The sequence below is a fragment of the Hippopotamus amphibius genome, chromosome 9, assembly GCF_030028045.1.
Source record: "Hippopotamus amphibius kiboko isolate mHipAmp2 chromosome 9, mHipAmp2.hap2, whole genome shotgun sequence".
NCBI lineage: Eukaryota > Metazoa > Chordata > Mammalia > Artiodactyla > Hippopotamidae > Hippopotamus > Hippopotamus amphibius.
This window is the reverse complement of record NC_080194.1, coordinates 135,324,350-135,344,501: the sequence shown is the minus strand read 5'-3', so window position 1 is coordinate 135,344,501 and position 20,152 is coordinate 135,324,350. Positions and strand designations below refer to the sequence as shown.

The 20,152-nt window shown below is 41.3% G+C and overlaps 1 pseudogene; it reads right to left on the bottom strand.

Annotated features, from left to right (window-relative positions):
• Window positions 1-15,219: 15,219 nt before the first annotated feature.
• On the bottom strand, window positions 15,220-15,338 carry LOC130829593 (5S ribosomal RNA; annotated as a pseudogene).
• Window positions 15,339-20,152: the final 4,814 nt, after the last annotated feature.

The following is a 20,152-nucleotide window of genomic DNA, read 5'->3' as shown; positions in this document are numbered from 1 at the left end:
AATAGCCAAGACATGAAAACAACCTAAATGTCCATTGACAGATGAATGGATATAGAAGATGTGTGTATATATATATATATATATATATATATATATGTACACAATGCAACATTACTCAGCCACAACAAAAGAATGAAATAATGCCATTTGCAGCCACATGGATGGACCTAGAGATGATCAGCTTAAGTAAAGTAAGTTAGAGAAAGACAGATATCATATGATATCCCTTATCTGTGGAATCTAAAAAAAAAGATACAAATTAACTTATTTACAAAACAGAAACAGACTTACAAACCTAGAAAGCAAATTTATGGTTACCAAAGGGGAATGGTGCGGGGGACGGATAAACTGAGAATTTGGGATTAACCGATTAGAACTACTGTATATAAAATAGTAAACAACAAGGACCTACTGTAGAGCGCAGGGAACTCTACGCAATATCTTATAATAACTTATAATGGAAAAGAATCTGAAAAAGAATATATATACACACACAGACATAGATAACTGAATACCCTTGAAACTAACACAACGTTCTAAATAAACTAAACTTACGAAAGTTATTAAAAAAAAAACAGAGTGGGGCTAGAAGTTCCAACCCTCTAATAGTGTGCTTAGTGTTTCTGGTGTGGCCAGACCCTCCCTCGAAACTATCTAAGGGTCCCTGATGCGTCACCTCTTTATGTAAACTCAGGTGTGGTCAAGAGGAGCTCCTATGAATAACAAGATCCTCCCACCACTCAGGAAATTCTACGGGTTTTTGAAGCTCTGTGCCAGGAACCAGGGACAAAGACCAGATGTTTCTTTTTTATAATCATACCCCCAGGGCAGAGGTTGACATCACCTCTCCTGCTTTCTCTGTCACCCCAGCTTCCCTCTCGAAGGGAGGAGTAAAAGTGATTCAGAGATGTTGAGGACCTCAGTGGCTAAGCTGGTCTGAAACCTCGGTCTCTAACCTGAATTCTCTGAGATTCTCTGGAGGGTTCCGTGTTTTTCCTATGGCTGCTGTATCACAAACAGTGACTTTAACAACACACATTGATTATCTTACAGATCTGGAGGCTGGAAGTCTAAAATGGGTCTTCAGGGCTGTGTTCCTTCCGGAGGCTCCGGGGAGAATGTTTCCTTGCCTTTCTGGCTTCCAAGGACCTTTGCATTTTTTGTTCATGACCTCCTTCCTCTGTCTTCAAAGCCTACAGTGTAGCATCTTCAAACCCCTGCTTCCATCGTGACATGGACCTTCTGTCTAACTCTGACCCTCCTGCATCCCTCTTCTAAAAGGCCCTGTGGTTATATCAGGCTCACCAGGATAACCCAGGATGATCTCCCATCTCAAGACCCTTCACTTGATTACACCTGCAAAGTCCTACTTGCCTTATAAGGTAAGATAATCACAGGTTCCGGAGATGAGGACGTGGACATCTTTGGGAGGCCACTATTCAACGGACCATGGTTCTATCCTTTCACCATCAGGGGCATGGATTTGTTAAGCTCAGCCTGTTTTCGCTACATCACAGATGAATGGTGACTAAAGTTACGGAGGAGGGGGACCACGTCCCTCTTCTCCAAACTTGCTTCTCTGGCTGACCCCCTTCCTAGTTTTGCTAAGGGGTGAGGACCTCTCAGGATCATATTTACTCCAGGGGAGAGAACTTTGCTCAAGGCTGATGTGCTCTTCCTTTCACCCCTCCCTGCTCTGTGTTGCTGGCTTGGGTTACGTTTCCGGATATCCCACATTGCAGGTGGGACAGAATGCGAAGAAATACTGTCCAGTCATCCTGCAGCCTCCAACTCAGCCCTCCCTGGAGAGTCCTGCAAAGCAGCCTTCGTATTTTTCTGCCGAAATCAATCAGGGATCTATTTCCTACTTGGACAATGTTTGGCCGTTCAGAAGAGATGATTAACTGCCCAAGCAGCGCTTGCAAACCCAGTTTTTCCTCTCTCATCATCCACTGATTTGCTGTGTGAACTTCAGGAATTTGAATCCGTCTCCCGTTTTTCTAAGAGAACGCTGCAGTGGATCTCATCAAAAATGTTTTTACTCCCACGGTTTTGCAGACGTCCGCAGTTTTCGGCCCCCAAGGGGTTTTGCACCCCTTCCCTGCCCAGGGGACATTCAGAGTTGTTTGGAGGCATTTTGGTTGTAATGACTTGGGAAGGGGGCTGCTATGGGCATTTCGTGGGTAGAGGCCAATCCAACCATGCGCAGAACAGACCCCACAACAAAGAATTATCTGGTCCAAAACGCTGGCAATGCTACAGTTCAGAAACCATGAGGAGGAAAAAATTATCCTGATAATTTCAGTCTCCTCCTCTATGGATTTACTCGTCCTCTCAGCGGGAGGGGAGTGAGTAATCCTGTTTGTGAGAATATGGGACGATTACTGAGACACATTAAGAAGCTGGCTGCTTATTAAAACTTCAGAACCAAGAGCCAGGCTGTCTGCTTCCTCTGGTCTCATCCGCCTCAGACACAGTAAGTCTTCTTTCTTCCGTCCTGTTGCTGACCCCTGCAGCAAGAACAGCAGGCAGGGCCTCCCTGAGGAGGACAGCGGATGGGGGAGGAGCCTGTCTTTCACTGATGCCTGCGAGTGTGGACTCCAAGCCTGTTCTAGATGCTTTGCTCTCCTATGTGAAAAGTGCATCCTTTTCAGGGTTTAGAGTTGGGGAGGGGTTTAGATTTGAACTCCCATCTAAGCCATTTTCTATAATACAGTTTTACCGAATGATTTGGTGGTGGGATGGGGGCGGGAGAGTGCAAACCATCAATGAAGATGATGGAAACTATACTACATGTAAGCTCAGGTCCCAGCTCTTTATGTAAATTTCCATTAACCAGGAAGGGGGAAAGGAATGCATTTTAGAGTTGAATCCTTTGCATTTGGGTGTCCTGGTGGCTTTTGGGTGAGGCATAAACAAGGATAAGTACTCAGGCCTATTTCTTTTCTTTTTCTTTTTTTTTTAAATTTTAATTAATTAATTAATTTATTTATTTATCAGCTGCCTCGGGTCTTTGTTGCTGCACATGGGCTTTCTCCAGTTGCAGCTAGCGGAGCCTATTCTTCATTGCGGTGCGGGGGCTTCTCAGTGCCGTGGCTTCTCTTATAGCAGAGCACGGGCTCTAGGCGTGCAGGCTTCAGTAGTTGTGCCTCGTGGGCTCTAGAGCGCAGAGCGGTAGTTGTGGCGCTTGGGCTTAGTTGCTCCGTGGCATGTGGGATCTTCCTGGACCAGGCATTGAACCCATGTTCCCTGCATTGGCAGGCGGATTCTTAACCACTGCGCCACCAGAGAAGTTCCTCAGAGCTATTTCTTTATTTCTCAGGTCATGGGGAAGGCAAGGCACTGAGCAGAGCCAGGTAAAGCTCTCCTCCAAATAGGCTTTTTCTTAAATAAGGCTGTAAACCACGTGGGCTTGGGGAAACCAGCAGATTCCAGCAAGAAAGATTTCTTTGGATTCTGTCTCGGCTTAAACTGTGATTGCTATATGGGGAAGTCAGGTCCTTGGCTGGCAGGAATATAGATGGCCAAGAGGAATTTTTACATTAGTTATAGCAGAAAAACCTTCTTTCTTCCAATGACAGAAAGAAAAAAATGGAAAAAATATATAAGCCACTGCTTCCTGTTTAAGAGATAAGTTATATTGTTATACAAGCTATGTGGTTATAGAGGATTTTAATTCTTCCTTTAAATGCAAAGAAAAACAATAATTTTGAATGGTTTCATTGATCAAAAAATAACTACTGGCTGCAAACATTTATTCGCACCACAGAAGGCATAAGCCTCCTTTATCTTAACAAGAATATTATCTTGTTAAAGTTAATAGTTATTGAACTGCCTGTTATGTCCCAGGCACTGTTTGAGGGTGCTGGGAAAATATTATCTAATTGAATTTTCACTCTAATCCTCAGCCATAAGTGCTGTTATTACCTTGATTTTATAGATAAGGGAACAGGATCAGAGAGGTGAAGCAACTTGTCCAAGGTCACACAGCTGGTAAAGTGTCAAAGAAGGAATTTGAACCTAGATTTGGCTGACTACAATCCCTCTTAACCATAGTCTCATAGAATTTTTATCCAGGCTGGTCCTCCATATTTTCACATCCAGACTCTGTCTTGGGAGTGACCAGAACCTCAGTCTGTGATTTTCTTTTCTTGTAATGTCTTTGATATAGTTTTGTTGTCAGAATAGTGCTGGGCTCACACAACGAATTAGGAAGTGTTCCTCTCCTATTTTTCAGGAAGACTTTGTGTAGATTTGATATTATTTCTTTCTAAAATGTACAGAATTTACTGGTGAAGATGTCTGAGCCTAGAGTTTTTTTTGTGAGAAATATTTAAGCTGCCATTTCATTTTAATAGATAGCACTATTTAGGTTATCTATTTCATCTTGAATGAGCTTTCCTAGTTCGTGTCTTTCAGGAAATTTGTCCATTTCAACCAACTTGTTTAATATATGGACATAAAGCTGTTTCACAGTATTCACCTTATTATCCTTTAAATATCTGTAGAATCTGTCATGAGATCACCTTTCTTATTCCTGGTATTGGTATTTGTGTCTTCTTTCTTTTTCTTGATCAGTCTGGCTAGATGTTTATCAAATACACTGATGTTCTCAAAGAATCAGCTTTAGTTGTATTGTTTTTCTCTTGTTTTTTTTCTCTTTTCTATTTCATTTGTCTCTGCTTTCATATTATTACATCCTTTCTTCTGCTTACTTTGAATCTAACTTGCTCTTCCTTTTCTATTTTTGAGGTGGAAACTGAAATCATTGATTTGAGACCTTCATAGCTTTCTAATGAAGGCATTTAAATACTACGAATTTCTCCCTAACAATATCCCACACCTTACCCTGTTCTATGTTTTCATTTTCATTTCGTTCCAAATACTTTCTAATTCCCCATTTTGATTTCTTCTTTGACCCACAGGTTATTTAGAAGTACGCTATTAAATTTCCAAATATTTGGAATTTTCCAGAGATCTTTCTGTTATTAATACCTAATTTAATTCCATTATAGTCAGAAAATATACTTTCAGTGACTTGAATCCTTTTAGCTATACTGGGACTTGTGTCTTGGTGCAGGATACACCTAAATTTTTTGTGTGGACGTTCAAAATAGTGAAATGAATGTGTATTCTGATACTGTTGAATGTTCTGGAAATGTTATTTTAATGACGCTGGGTCAGTGCTGTTCAAATCTTCTGTTTCCTTGCTGATTTTCCATTTACTTGCTCTATTGAGAGAATAGTTTGATTTTGAGAAGAGTTTGATTTTTGAGTTATTGAGAGAAAAGTTTGATTTTTCCAGCTACAATGGTGGAATTCTTGATTCCTCTTTGCATTTCTCCGTTTCTGCTTTGTGTCTTTCCAAGCTCTGTTCCTGGGTGCATAAACACATATGATCTCTGGCGTAATCGACCGCTTTATTATTATGCAGTAAACTTCTTTATTCTTTGCTCTGAAATCTATTTTCTCTGATAGTAATATAACTTCACCTGCTTTTTATAAAAATAGTGTTAGCATGGTATATTTTTCCTTTTTTGTGTTTAATCTATTTGTGCATTTACATTTAAAGAGCCCTTCTTGTACTTCCAGCATACAGTTAGGTGTTGTTTGTTTGTTTGTTTGTTTTAATCCAAATTGGCCTTCTTGCCTTTTAATAAGGATGCTTAGACTGTTAAAATTTAATACGGTTATTAATATAGTTTAGTTCACGTCTATCATCTTGCCATTTTTATTAGATCCATTTGTTTCTTTGTTTCCTTTCTGTTTCTTTTGTTGAATTAATTGAGTATTCTTTATGATTTCATTTTTTTAAGTCACAGCTTTATTGAGATGTAATTCAAATGCCATAAAATGTAGCTTTTTTTTTTTTTTTTTTTATTGGCTGTGTTGGGTCTTCGTTGCTGCACACAGGCTTTCTCTAGTTGCGGTGAGGAGGGGCTACTCTTCGTTGCGGTGTGCGGGCTTCTCATTGCGGTGGCCTCTCTTGTTGCAGAGCACGGGCTCTAGGTGTGTTGCGGCACATGGGCTCAATGGTTGTGGCTCATGGGCTCTAGAGTGTAGGCTCAATAGTTGTGGCACACGGGCTTAGTTTCTCCGTGGCATGTGGTATCTTCCTGGAGCAGGGATCGAACCCGTGTCCCCTGCATTGGCAGGCGGATTCTTACCCACTGCACCACCTAGGAAGTCCCAATGTAGCTTTTTAAAGTGTACAACTCAGTTGTCTTAGTAAACCCAGAGCTGTTCAGCTATCACTGCTGTCTAATTCCAGGTGACTGTCATCAGCCACCAGAGAAAGCCACGCTCCTTACTCTCCCCAACTCATGGCAACCGCTATTCTGCTCCCTGTCTTTCTGGATTTATTTGTTCTGGACATTTCACGTAAATGAAATCACAAAATACGTGATCTTTTGTGATGGGTTCTTGCCCCTTGCATAATGTTTTCAAGGTTCATCCATGGGATAGCATGTATCAGTATTTCAGTCCTTTCTATAAATGAATAATATTACATTGTACAGATACACCACATTTTACTTTTCCATTCATAAGTTGATGGATACTTGGGTTATTTCAATTTTTTGACTGATGTGAATAGTGCTGCTGTCAACATTTATGTACACATTTTTGTATGGCTGTATGTTTTCAAATCTCTTGGACATGTACCTAAGAGTAGAATTGCTGTCACATGGTAGATGTGTTTACCATTTTGTGAAATTAACAAACTGTTTTCCAAAGTGGTGGCATCATTTGCAATCCCACCAGCAAAATATTAAGGTTCTAATCTCCCTACATCTTTGCCTACCCTTGTTATTGTCTGTCTTTTTGATTATAGCCATCGTAGTAGGTATGAAGTGGTATGTCATTATGGTTGTGATTTGCATTTCCCTAATGACTAATGATATTTAGCATCTACCCATGTGCCTAAGGGCCATTTGTTTATTTTCTTTGGAGAAATGTCTGTTGAAATCCTTTCCACATTTTTATTTTTTTATTTTTTTGAATTTTTTTTTTTTTGATGTGGACCATTTTTTAAGTCTTTATTGAACTTGTTACAATATTGCTTCTGCTTTATGTTTTGGTTTTTTGGCTGCAAGGCATGTGGGATCTTCGCTCCCTGACCAGGAATCGAACCTGCACCCCCTGCATTGGAAGGCAAAGTCTTAAGCACTGGACTGCCAGGGAAGTCCCCTTTCCTCATTTTATTTATTTATTTATTTTTAAGAATTTTTATTGAGATAGAGTTAACAGACAATAAACTGCATATATTTAGAGTGTACAATTTGGTATCCCAATCTCCCAATTCATTCCCCACCAACCCTACCCGCTTTCCCTACTTGGTGTCCATGTGTTTGTTCTCTACATCTGTGTCTCTATTTCTGTCTTGCCTCATTTTTAAATTGAGGGTTTTTTTAATTGTTGAGTTGTAAGACTTCTTTATGTATTCTGGATACAAGGTACTCATCTGATATAAGATTTGCAAGTATTATTTCTTAATCTGTGAATTGTCTTTTAATTTGTTTTAATGTTGTCTTTCAAAGCACAAAGATTTTTAATTTTGATGAAGTTCAGTTTATCTAATTATTTTTTGTCACTTATGTTGAATGTCATATCTAAGAAGGTTTTGCCTAACACAAGCTTACAAAGATATACTCCTATTTTTATGAGAGTTCTATAGTTACAACTCTTACACTTAGTTTGGCAAAATATTTTGAGTTAATTTTTGGTGTGAGGTAGGAATCTAGTTTCATTGTTTTACTTGTGAATATCCAGTTACTCAATATCATTTGTTGAAAAGACTGTTCTTTCCCTCATTGAATTGTCTTGGTAGCTTTGTCAAAAATCAATGGACCATAAATGTGAGGGTTTATTTCTGGACTCTCAGTTCTATTTCCTTGATCTATATGTCTAACCTTATGCCAATACCACACTGTCTTGATTCTGTAGCTTTGAAGTAAGTTTTGAAATAAAGAACTATAAGTCTAACTTTGTTCTTTTCTTTTTTAATTAATTAATTAACTAATTAATTTATTTATTGGCTGCATTGGGTCTTTGTTGCCGCATGTGGGATTTCTTTAGTTGCAGTGAGTGGGGGTACCCTTCATTGTGGTGTTTGGGCTTCTCATTGTGGCAGCTTCTCTAGTTGCAGAGCACAGGCTCTAGACACACGGGCTTCAGTAGTTGCAGCACGTGAGCACAGTAGTTGTGGTGCAAGGGCTTATTTGCTCCGTGGCATGTGGAATCTTCCCAGACCAAGGCTCGAACCTGTGTCCCCTGCATTGACTGGTGGATTCTCAACCTCTGCACCACCAGGGAAGTCCTTGTTCTTCTTTTCAAGATTGTTTTGGCTATTCTAGGACATGTGAATTTTCATATCAGCCTGTGAGTTCCTGAAAAAAGTCCAGTTGTGATAGTGATAATGATTGAATTAAATCTGTAGACCATTTTAGAGAGTGTGGTAGGTATAGCCATGACCCCCAAGAAGATAGCTATTTTCTAATCTCCCTCACCTGTCAATATGTTACCCTGCCTGGCAAAAGGGATATTGTAGATGTGATTAAGTCAATGATCTAGAGATGAGAAGGTGATTCTGGATTATCCTGGTGGACCCAATGTCCTTCATGATAGGCGTGAAGGAGGATCAGAGTCAGAGAAGGAGATGAGACGAGAGAGGCTGTTGGAGTAATGGGACCACAAGCCAAGGTCTGTGGGCAGCCACTAGAAGCTGCCTAAAAAATCTTGCCTCGGGCTGGAAATGCAGGATATGGAGGTCCGCAAAACATAAACAAGCAATCTGTACTCCAGTGGCGCTTAAGCAAATAAATGTATCTATTTACAAAGTGCCTACAGGGGGAGATAAGAGCTTATAACAACTGTCTTGGATTTAATACGTTGGGAGGAGGTGGCTGGCATCAGAATTAGTTGCCCAGGAGATATACAAAAGAAAGAGGAGGGGCTCATTTGATGAAGCAGGTGAGGTGAACACTCCAGGCAGAAGAAACTGACATGCAAAGGCCAGGAAGCCAAAAGCAGACTTCAGCTCTGCCTCCAGGCTTCCATCTCAGAGCGTGTTGGAGCAAGAGCTATTCCTTGGCTTCGTTTCTCGTCATCACCTTGGGGCCCCAGCAATGCTGGAGCTGAGCTGGGGGCTGGTTTGCTTGCTTTTGGAAGACAAAGGTCTCTCTCTGTATCCTCTTGTGACCCACCCCCCATCACTTTCTGCCTCTCAGCAAGTCCCACAAGCACCTGGCTTCCAACATGCAGTGTGAACTGACGGAGGTTCCTGCGTGTTATTTCTTCTCTAATTAGCACACCTGTGCTGCTGGTGGCTTCTCCTGAGCCTAGGAGGCTACCAGAGGTCGCATGAACAGGCTTGGTATAATAAGTCATTGCCATGAAAGCGCAGGGTAGTTAATTCTAACACTGGGAACTGCTCAAGACTAATTCCACTAACCTGTATTGTGAAATCAAGGCAAAAAAAAAAAAAAAATTCACACTGTCACTTAGCAACTGCCTACATCTGATGCTCTTTGTTACATGACTTCCTTTTCCTCCCCATGACCAGCCCATCCATTAGGTACAATAGTACTTATTGCTCTCCTTGTTTTATAGCTTCTAAGAAACTAAGGCCCAGAGAGGTCTTTAAAGTCACACAGCTTCAGCGCTGGAGCTGGGATTCCATCCCACGTCTAAGTAATAACTTAGATCATGTTCTTTCTGTGAGCTATGCTTTTGATACTTTGAACTATATTTTACATCCAGAACTTAACTAACCCTTCTTATTACCAGAGAATTGATGCAGCAGGCTTTTACAGTTGTGTGTATATATACATTTATATGTAGATAATTCTTTTTAATTGCACGATCTCTGTCTAAGTAAAATCCTTTGGCCCTATTGCATGTCGTGGCACCACAGATTGTCTGGTCCAGGGAAAGAGCCCGGGAGTCTCTGTCCAAAGCCTTCTGCCTCCCTGAAGGCAGGTCCTCCCTGAAGAACTAACTAGGAAAAAAGGTAACAGAAAGTAACTTGCTGATCCTAATTGCTTTGCCCGGTGTACATGTCTCAGATCAAATACCATTTTGTCCTCTTTTTCCCCTTTAGAGGGGAATTAATTAAGCTCTAATTACACTGACAGAAAAAAATAGAAGCTACGATAAAATTATTTTTTTTTAAAGCTATTAACAAGGTCTGAACACAGCGCTTGTTATAACCCAGGGAATGAGCCTCATTTGAATTTTATGGCCTTTCCATTTACATTTTTTATTAAACCTTTTCTTACAATCCTCAATATGTCTTCCTTCCGTGGTATAATCATCCTCGGGAATTTTCAGGTGTTAAATTAGATACTTAGGGGCTCTCTGACTCCTCCTGCCTTCAGTCAGTGCACGCTGTATCCCATGAGGCAGATTAATAATCATTTTTTTAAACTGATTTAAAAGTTCACACCAACTTTTTCCATCTGGAAGAAGGCCGACTTGCAGAGCCCCTCTGGTCTAGGCAAATTAGATGGGAGTGAAAATTTTCCTTGTTAGAGAGAAAGTTTAAAAGTGTATTGCAATCAGGACATCTCACTGCAAAGGGGAAACTCAATTCTTTTTCCCCATCAAACAGAAGCCAGCCATGCAGAGAGGGCTGGGCTGATGTGAAGGCAGAGAGGACCTTCCCAAGAAGAGGGATGGGAGAGGCCTCCTTGCCCTGCAGCCCTGCACAGCGCTGTCCTGAATGTCAGAGCTTGAAAGATAAACTGTCCCAGAGGGAGTTGTGACCTGCCGAGCCACACAAGGAAGAGCAGACTGTGCCTCAGTCCTAGACCTGGACACAAGTGCTTTCTCTACTGCACGTGGCTGGGTCACCTACGTAGCGTGTTCAGAACCCAGACTCTCAACCCCAAGCCTCCATCTACTGAATCAGAACATCTAGGGATGGGATCTTGGAATCTGTATTTTTTCAAATGCCTCCAGGCAGATTCTGATGACTAGTCAGGCATGGGAGTCATCTGATTAAAATGTCAAGAGTAAATGAAAAACACAAGTTTTCAGGGAAAAGAAACATATTAGGTGTCCCAAATAGCAGAGAAGAATGAAACAAACTCCCAGGAGGCTGAAGCTTCTCGCCTAGATGGTTCCCACAGGGGAATTTCTTTGAAATTTTCTCATTTATCCTAAAAATGATATAATTTTGGATTCCGTTTTAATAATAACCATTATATAAACATATGCATGTGTGTGTGTGTGTGTGTGTGTGTGAGTGTGCGTTCACACCCCAGGTATCAGCGGGCTCCAGAATATCTGTTACATTTCCTAGAACAGCCCATCCTCGAGCCAATGGACATACACAGCCATTCCCCCAATGTCTAAAAATCCCTGGTGGGGCAGGGGTGGGTGCTCATAGCCTCAGGGTCATCTCTGGGCTCTAAATTGCTGCTTCCACTGAATCTGTTTCTGGGTCCTCTCACCAGCCCATGGACGTCATGTCTACTTTTTGATGCATGTAAAGTGACCCACACTCGATTTCCACTAAAATCATTTCTCACAAAATATTTATCTGTACAGTACACTCTAAAAATGCTTATTCGGGGAAGAATGGGGGAGAAATGCATGGAGAAGGGGTAGCAACGTGCAGGACCAGGCTCCTACAGGCTCACAAGAGCCAGCTACTAAATTTTCAAGATTTTTGGAATCTGGTTGTTAAACACAGCCATTAGTAAAAATTAAATTATATAAACTTATAATTAAATAAACTACATTATTTATAAAGGTAATAAATATCCAAAGCTCATTACTTACTAATGATTTCACTACATTTCATTATTGTCTATACCATAGATATAGAGAACTTGTCTACTATATTCGTGTGGCAGAAATATTATAAAATGAGCTGCTATTGCATCTCTTCCCAATTCTATGTTTAGTGATTTCACATTGGTAGAATGAAACTGGCCATGGTGAGTCTTTATACCACATAAAGTGGCAAATGCTATAAATCAAAGCTTACTGTTTTGTTGATTGCCTGGACTTAAAAATTCATGGCGACTATGTTAATAATGCCAGTGAAACTTAAGCATGTCATATCTGTGACTCTCATAAAAGGTTGAAGACATTTTTGTCAATATTTGAAAACTATTACCCATTTCAGCGAAGTAGTCACTCATGTCACTGACAAATGAGTGAAGTTCTGACAGATCTCTCTCCCTCGTTTCACTTCCATCTTATTCATCAACATAAATGAAAATACCAACCAACATTCATGTCAGAACTACACTTGTAATCGAGTATTTTTAGCCCGATATTGTCAAATCATGGTTGAATTGAGACTATAGAAAAGCTGTAGATACAAGAATTCTGCAAAATTCACGAAAGCGTTCTGTGAGGTCATGTGGCTAGATGGTAAAGAATAGCCTATATTTTGTTCTCATTTGTAAATTGTGTGCTACACCTCCTTCATATCAGTAAAGGTTTGGATAAACTTATGTATATATGTTTCCCCAGAGAGCTAGTTGTTAAACATTTACCAGCCCACCACTCAGAAGGATTTATATCATAATAATATAAACACATTGAACAGTAAACGTGTGTGTGTGTGTGTGTGTGTGTGTGTGTGTGTGTACACTTTCTCATCTCAAAAATAGGTAATTTTTCTTCTCCCTCCCTCTCAGGTGCAAAAACTAATTGCTTTCTTTACCTTCTGCAAAGCTATTTAATCATCTCTTCCACTGGGGTATTGGATGTTGGTGGGTTACCATCCAAACATCCATGTCTCTTTCCCCATCAACAGCCTATTACACTTTCGATGTGGAATGCACCCCTCCTCCCTTCTCAGTTTTACTGTTTGAGTAGAATGAACCCTTCCCCACCTACAGGAATTGGCTCTGCGAGGCTTAAGCCAGTCAGCATGTGCCAGCTTACTGGCTACAGTGATCGGTTCAGAGTTGAACACATGACCCAATGTGGGCCAATGGGAGAGGAAAACCCAGGACTTAAGAAGGAGATAAAGAGATATCTACCAGAACTTGAGGATGAAGCCAAACACCATGGAAAGCAAAGAGGACAGATGAAATCTGGGTCCTTGGTAAAATCATTTGAAGATGAAGCCTTATCTGAAACCAGATCATCCTGGTTTTTGGGTGCAAGAAGTAATAAATCCCCTCTGTTTTTAATGCCAATTTGAGTTGAGTTTTCTGTCACTTTGAAACCAAAAATATCCTTCACTTTTTTTTAATACATCTTTTTTTTTTTAAGATAGCATTTTATTTTATTTATTTATTTATTTTGGCTGTTTTGGGTCTTTGTTGCTGCTCAAGAGCTTTCTCTAGTTGCGGCGAGTGGGGGCTACTCTTTGATGCAGTGCACAGGCTTCTCAGTGCAGTGGCTTCTCTTGTTGCAGAGCACAGGCTCTAGTCACGTGGGCTTCAGTAGTTGCAGCACATGGGCTTAGTAGTTGTGATGCATGGGCTTAGTTGCTCCGCAGCATGTGGGATCTTCCCAGAACAGTGCTCAAACCCATGTCCCCTACATTGGCAGGCGGATTCTTTTTTTTTTAAGAACTTTTATTGAGATACAGTTAATAGACAATAAACAGCATATATTTAGAGTGTACAATTTGGTATCCCAATCTCCCAATTCATTCCCCCACAATCCTCCCCGCTTTCCCCACTTGGTGTCCATGTGTTTGTTCTCTACATCTGTGTCTCTATTTCTGCCTTGCATTTCCTCTTTCATAGTTGTTAGCATTTGCCTTATGTACTGAGGTGCTCCTATATTGGGTGCATATATATTTATAATTGTTATCTCCTCTTCTTGGATGGATCCCTTGATCTTTATGTAATGTCCTTTCTTGTCTCTTGTAACATTTTTTATTTTAAAGTCTATTTGATCTGATATGAGTATTGCTACTCCAGCTTTCTTTTGATTTTCATTTGCATGGAATATCTTTTTCCATCCCTTCACTTTCTGTCTGTATGTGTCCCTAGGTCTGAAGTGGGTCTCTTGTAGACAGCATATACATGGGTCTTGTTTTTGGATGCATTCAGCCAGTCTGTGTCTTTTGGTTGGTGCATTTAGTCCATTTACATTCAAGGTAATTATCGATATGTATGTTCCTATTACCATTTTCTTAATTGTTTTGTTGCTGTTTTTGTAGGTCCTTTTCTTCTCTTATGTTTCCCGCTTAGAGAAGTTCCTTTAGAATTTGTTGTAGGGCTGGTTTGGTGGTGCTGAATTCTCTTAGCTGTTGCTTGTCTGTAAAGCTTTTGATTTCTCTGTCGAATCTGAATGAGCTCCTTGCTGGGTAGATTATTCTTGGTTGTAGATTCTTCCCTTTCATCACTTGAAATATATCCTGCCACTCCCTTCTGGCTTGCAGAGTTTCTGCTGAGAAATCAGCTGTTACCCTTATGGGAGTTCCCTTGTATGTTATTTGTCGTTTTTCCCTTGTTGCTTTTAATAACTTTTCTCTGTCTTTAATTTTTGTCAATTTGACTACTATATGTCTTGGCGTGTTTCTCCTTGGGTTTATCCTGCCTGGGACTCTCTGCGCTTCCTGGTCTTGGGTAGCTATTTCCTTTCCCATGTTAGGGAAGTTTTCAACTATAATCTCTTCCAATATTTTCTCGGGTCCTTTCTCTCTCTTCTCCTTCTGGGACCCCTATAATGTGAATGTTGGTGCATTTAACATTGTCCCAGAGGTCTCTTAGGCTGTCTTCAGTTCTTTTCATTCTTTTTTCTTTATTCTTTTCTGCATCAGTGATTATCACCATTCTATCTTCCAGGTCCCTTATTCACCCTTCTGCCTCGGTTAATCTGTTATTGGTTCCTTCTAGAGTATTTTTCATTTCAGTTGTGTGTTGCATATCTCTCTTTGTTTGCTCTTTAATTCTTCTAGGTCTTTGGTAAACTTTTCGATCTTTGCATCCAGTCTTTTTTCAAAGTCCTGGATCATCTTCACCATCATTATTTTGAATTCTTTTTCTGGAAGGGTGCCTATCTCCTCTTCATTTAGTTGTTTTTCTGGGGTTTTATCCTGTCCCTTCATCTGGTACAAAGTCCTCTGCTTTTTCATTTTCTCCATCTTTCTGTGGCTGTGGTTTTCAGTTCCACAAGACAAAAGACTGCTGATACTGCTTGATACTGCTGTCTGCCCTCTTGTGGAGGAAGCTATCTCGGAGGCTCATGTGTGTCTCGGCAGGCAGATTCTTAACCACTATGCCACCAGGGAAGTCCCAAAGCCTACAGCACCCAGTATTCCCAGGCAGTCTTCCATCCAAGTACCAACCAGGCCTGACCCTGCTTAGCTACTGAGATTAGACAAAATCGGACGCATTCAGGGTAGTATGCCCGTAGACTAATACATCTTTATTGGAGTATAACTGCTTTACAATATTGTGCTAGTTTCTGCTGTACAACAAAGTGAATCAGCTATATGTATACATATATCCCCATAGCCCCTCCCTCTTGAGCCTCTCTCCCACCTTCCCTATCCCACCCCTCTAGGTTGTCACAAAACACCAAGCTGATCTCCCTGTGCTCTGCAGCAGGTTCCCACTAGCCATCCATTTTACATTTGGTAGTGTATGTATGTCAATGCTACTCTCTCACTAAGTCCCAACCTCCCTTCCCCATCTCCTCAACGTGTCAAGTCTGTTCTCTACATCTGCGTCTTTATTCCTGCCCTGCCACTAGGTCCATCAGTACTGTTCTTCTAGATTCCACAAATATGGTTAACATATGGTATTTGTTTTTCTCTTCCTGACTTACTTCACTCTGTGTGACAGACTCTAGGTCCACCCACCTCATTTCACTTTTATATTTGGTTTGACTTACTTCAGGGGTCTCACTTTTTTACCCAAAGACTAATAAAGCCTTTAAGTAATCATAGTAATTTCTTCCCTAAGAGAAATTCTATTCAAGTTAATAAGATTTTAAAAAATAACTCCGTAAAAGTAGTGTTTCTAATAACTTATTGTCAAGCAAAACAGACATTCTAGAAAGATGCACCATATTTATTCCATGGCTTCTGAGTACTTGCTAGCAGAATTGTGCACTAAGGGGTGTGCACACTTCAACTTGAGAAGCCTGGCACTAAAGCATTAAGACAGCACTTGCATCTCAGAGAGTCAACTCTTGGCTGACTATTCATGTGTTTTATGCCAGTCACAGGATGTTGAGAGAGTTGGATGTAAAAGGGAGTAATTTGAGGGAGATGAAGGTTGAGGATGACAATAAGGGCAAAAGCTTACACTGTGCTTGCTGTGTGCCAGGTTCTGTGCTAAGTTCTTTCCAGGAATTAACCCTCAGTGCCATCCTAGAAGGTAGGCATTGCCCTCCCCAATTTACAGGTAAAGACACGAAAATGGTTGCCCAAAGTCTCACACCTTGTCTCCTGAGCCTGTACTCTATGCACTAGGTTATAGGGCCTCTCCACTGTGTGCTTGGGAGAAAATGGAAATGTGTTTAGATCCAACTCACAGGAATAGGCGAGCCCTGGGAGGGATCTGCCTTTGAGGCTCTGAGTGTGGTTGTAGAGTCCCAGCAGCCACAGAAGATGCTTCACCAATGCCAGCACAGAGACCAAACGCAATTCATGCTTGAAAAAAAGCAGGAGGCAAATCAGAGGGGCAGCCAAGAGCACCATCTCCATGGAGCAGATAAGGCCATCAACAGTCAAGGAACAGAGGTCAGAAAGTGGTAGGACGTGGCAGCAAGTAGAGGGAGCAGGTGGAAGACAGAGGTTCAGAATGGACACTATAAACGATAAAAGGGCACCAAAGGATGATTTTTCTGTATCAAAGTAGGAAAGGTCCAAAGTTTGAAGGCCAGCACTTAGACAGAGGGGTCCTGTAGTATTCAGTTAATGTCACAATAATATGTCACGAACCATGCCAAAACTCAGTTGAATATAAAACAAGTATTTATTTCTGGTTCACAGATTTGCAGGACAGCTGGCTACACCAGTTATAAACTAGTAAAGGTGCAATGTCAGTGGTGATAGATAGATGATTTAGGCTACACTCTGCTCCAAGCTGGAAGCTGGGTTCATGTCAATTCCCCATGTCTCTCACTCTCTTTGGACCAGCAGGTAAGCCAGGGCAGGTGTATGTCATGGCAATGGCCAAAGCACGAGACAGCAAGTCCAATCATACAAACACATTTCAAGTCTCTGCTGGCATCTTGTCTGGTATCACCCCACTGGCCAAGGCAACTCACATGGCCAAGTCCAAAGGCAGAGAGCAGGGGAACACTGCCCACCATGAAACTATGGCAAGGAGATGGGAGTCTAACACTATTCCAAAGGAGGGCATAATGAAGACCAATAAGTAAATCTACTGCAAGTCCCAAAGATAAACTTTGCCTTATAGGGGTATGAAGATCTGCCCCCAAGGTGTGAGACAGTGTCCTTGGCATTGAAGAAGGAAAATGGGGAAGGGCCCTTAGAGTGACCATGTATATGAGAGACTAGAGGAGGTGAATGGGAAGACAGGGGTTGCTTTTCCCAGGCTTTGATGAACAAGAGCCGATGAGCCATGGCTCTTTGTAAGGCAGCCCAGTGGAAAGACCCACTCAAGAGTTATCGATCAAAACTGGCTCAGGCCAGTTATAAACTAACTAGTGTAAAGTGCAGTGTTCGTGGTGATAGATAGATGGTTAAGTGTCTTTTGGTTCTGAGGATTCTTGGGTCACCTTACCGTGGACCAAGCATAGCCAGCACAACAGATGTTTAAGTTTGTGCTCAGGTGGTTTCTCTCTGTCACGCTGGCTACGTTAGGTCTGTTTCTTAGAGGAAGCACACAGTGATATAGAGTGATTGTGTTTTCTTGCCAATTTCACTTCTTCCTTCTTGATCAAGCCTCTTTCAGCCTTTTCTTCCCACTGGAGAATGCAGCCATGGCCAAAGGCAGGCTCCCAGTTAGAAAGCATCTCCCAGTGCATCTGCATTCATGACTTCCTGAGCTGAATGAGCTTTATGACCTTTATTTGGCTCTTTGAATCTGAGACCACACCCAGTATTCCCTGGGGATCATGGCACCCTAGCTAGCTAGCTTTTATTGGCTATCAGAATCAGAAAGGGTAAGGAATCTACGCCTACATAAACATCAACATCTGGTCTTTATTTTGCACTGGCAGCCTCCAAAAGCCACAAAAGCAACAATTTTAGATCCGTGATTTTCAATCGTAACTGCGTGTTAAAGTCACCGTGGGAGCTGTGATATCATAGCCTGGGTCCCTTCCCAGACCAATTAAGTCAGGATATCAGGGTGGGGAGAATGCCTGGACATTGTTTTGGGGTTTGTTCGTTTTTAAGCTCTCCAGATGTTTCTAATGTGCAGCCAGCTGTGAAAAATCACTATTTTAGAGTCTCCAGTTTAATCAGCACAGTGCTGTGTTGGTCTGGCAATTCTTGTTATAAAATTCACTGTGAAAATAGAAAATATGTTCATATTCATTCTATGTTCAGTTTTGAAAAACCTAACATTTTCTGGAGATCAGAACATCATTTTTCTTTGTTCTGAAAGTTCTGCCCCAGTCTTCAGCCAAAAGCAAGGTGGAGGCATGTCTCTTTAACCATAACAGGAATAATAATCAGGAATTACGGTGCTGGTGAGAGTGTTTTATAAAGTGTCAGGACGTCTAGGCCAACCGTGCTCAGACATAGAGTGTTGTAAGTTTTTCCTTCTTTTCTCCTCAGGAATTTATGTGCATCTATTGACATAGATGGAGGCTTTTGTTTTACAATCAGGGAAGAACTGGGGGCCTTTTTGTTGGGTCAAAAAGGGAGAAAGAGGATAACCATGGAGGGACCTACACGCTATCTTCCTTCCCCTGGCCTCTGGGACCGCTCTTTTCTTGTATGTGCTTGAAGCTTACAAACTGCCTTGTCCTTAGCCTCTGTGGGTTCTGAGTATCTTCAGAGTTCTTTTAGGGGCAGATGACAAAGTGTAAGGTAAAGCTGGATGAAGACCATTCTCGCGTCCTCTGAACTGAGCCCTCTAGAGCATCCTTGGTCAGACGTGATCATTCCCATTTTACAGTTGAGACAATGGAAGCACAGAAAAAGTAAGAAATTTGCTCAGTATCACTCAAGAGAGATGAGCAGAGATCTGAACTCAGATCTGCCAAACCCCAAATTCTTTGCTGATTCTAAGGCAGAAGACCACAGTATTTGGGGGAACTAGACACAGAAACATATATATATATATATATAAATATATATATATATATAAATACACACACAGTACATATATGTATATACATACATACATAAATATAAATATATGTGTATATATATTATCTTTGGTTAATATCTCCCTGTCCTCAGTGGATCTGGACACTTATGGTGACTTCTGGCTGAGAAATCTCTTCAAGTAATTTCTAAGACATCAGCAAATCCTATGACTTCATTTTCCACTAACAACCCACTGCTGTGGAAAGAACATGAAAATATTGGGTTCACTTTTGCAAAAAGGGATAGAAATCCTTCCTTGCCAAAAAGGTTCATGTCTTTTAGTTTCTCCGCCAGGGGGTGGAAATGGAAACACAGGGAGCAGAGACCTGGACCATCAGGGACTCTTCTCCGCCAGGGCGGCTGTTCCTTAGGGTCTGGAGGCTGCCTCGGGAACCACCTCTATGGTAAAGAATAGAGATTGCGTCCATTTCCCAACCAGGAAGCTCCTGGATAGCTTGGAATTTGCCCTGAATGGCCAGGTTGGAGAATTTATTTTCAAAGCCGACCTCTACTTGGAAACCTTGTAGCTGAGATGCAGGGAATAGTCTGGTCGTCTGCGTCTGCATTCTGTGCTGATTTCCTTCTCATGCTCTGAGCTGGCTTGGTCACAGTTTGACTTTTTATTTTTTCTGTACATCTCCCAAATGAAGCCTTGGCACATATTCCTCTATTAAAAACCTCATTTTGCCATAATCAGGGGTTAATTAGTTAGACATTCTTAGATTCTGCTGCAACACTCTGGTCGGTGAACTTGACCAGGTGCCAGAGAAGCTGGTGGGCGTGCCGGCTGTGTAGAAATGCGGCTCTCCACTACACACACATTTAGGGTATTACCCTAAATTTCTTATTACTTTTCCGAAGCACGAGAGCAGCATGGGAGATGATACAGACATTCCAAAAAGGAAAGGGGGGTGGGGCACGGGAACCAGCCTTCCT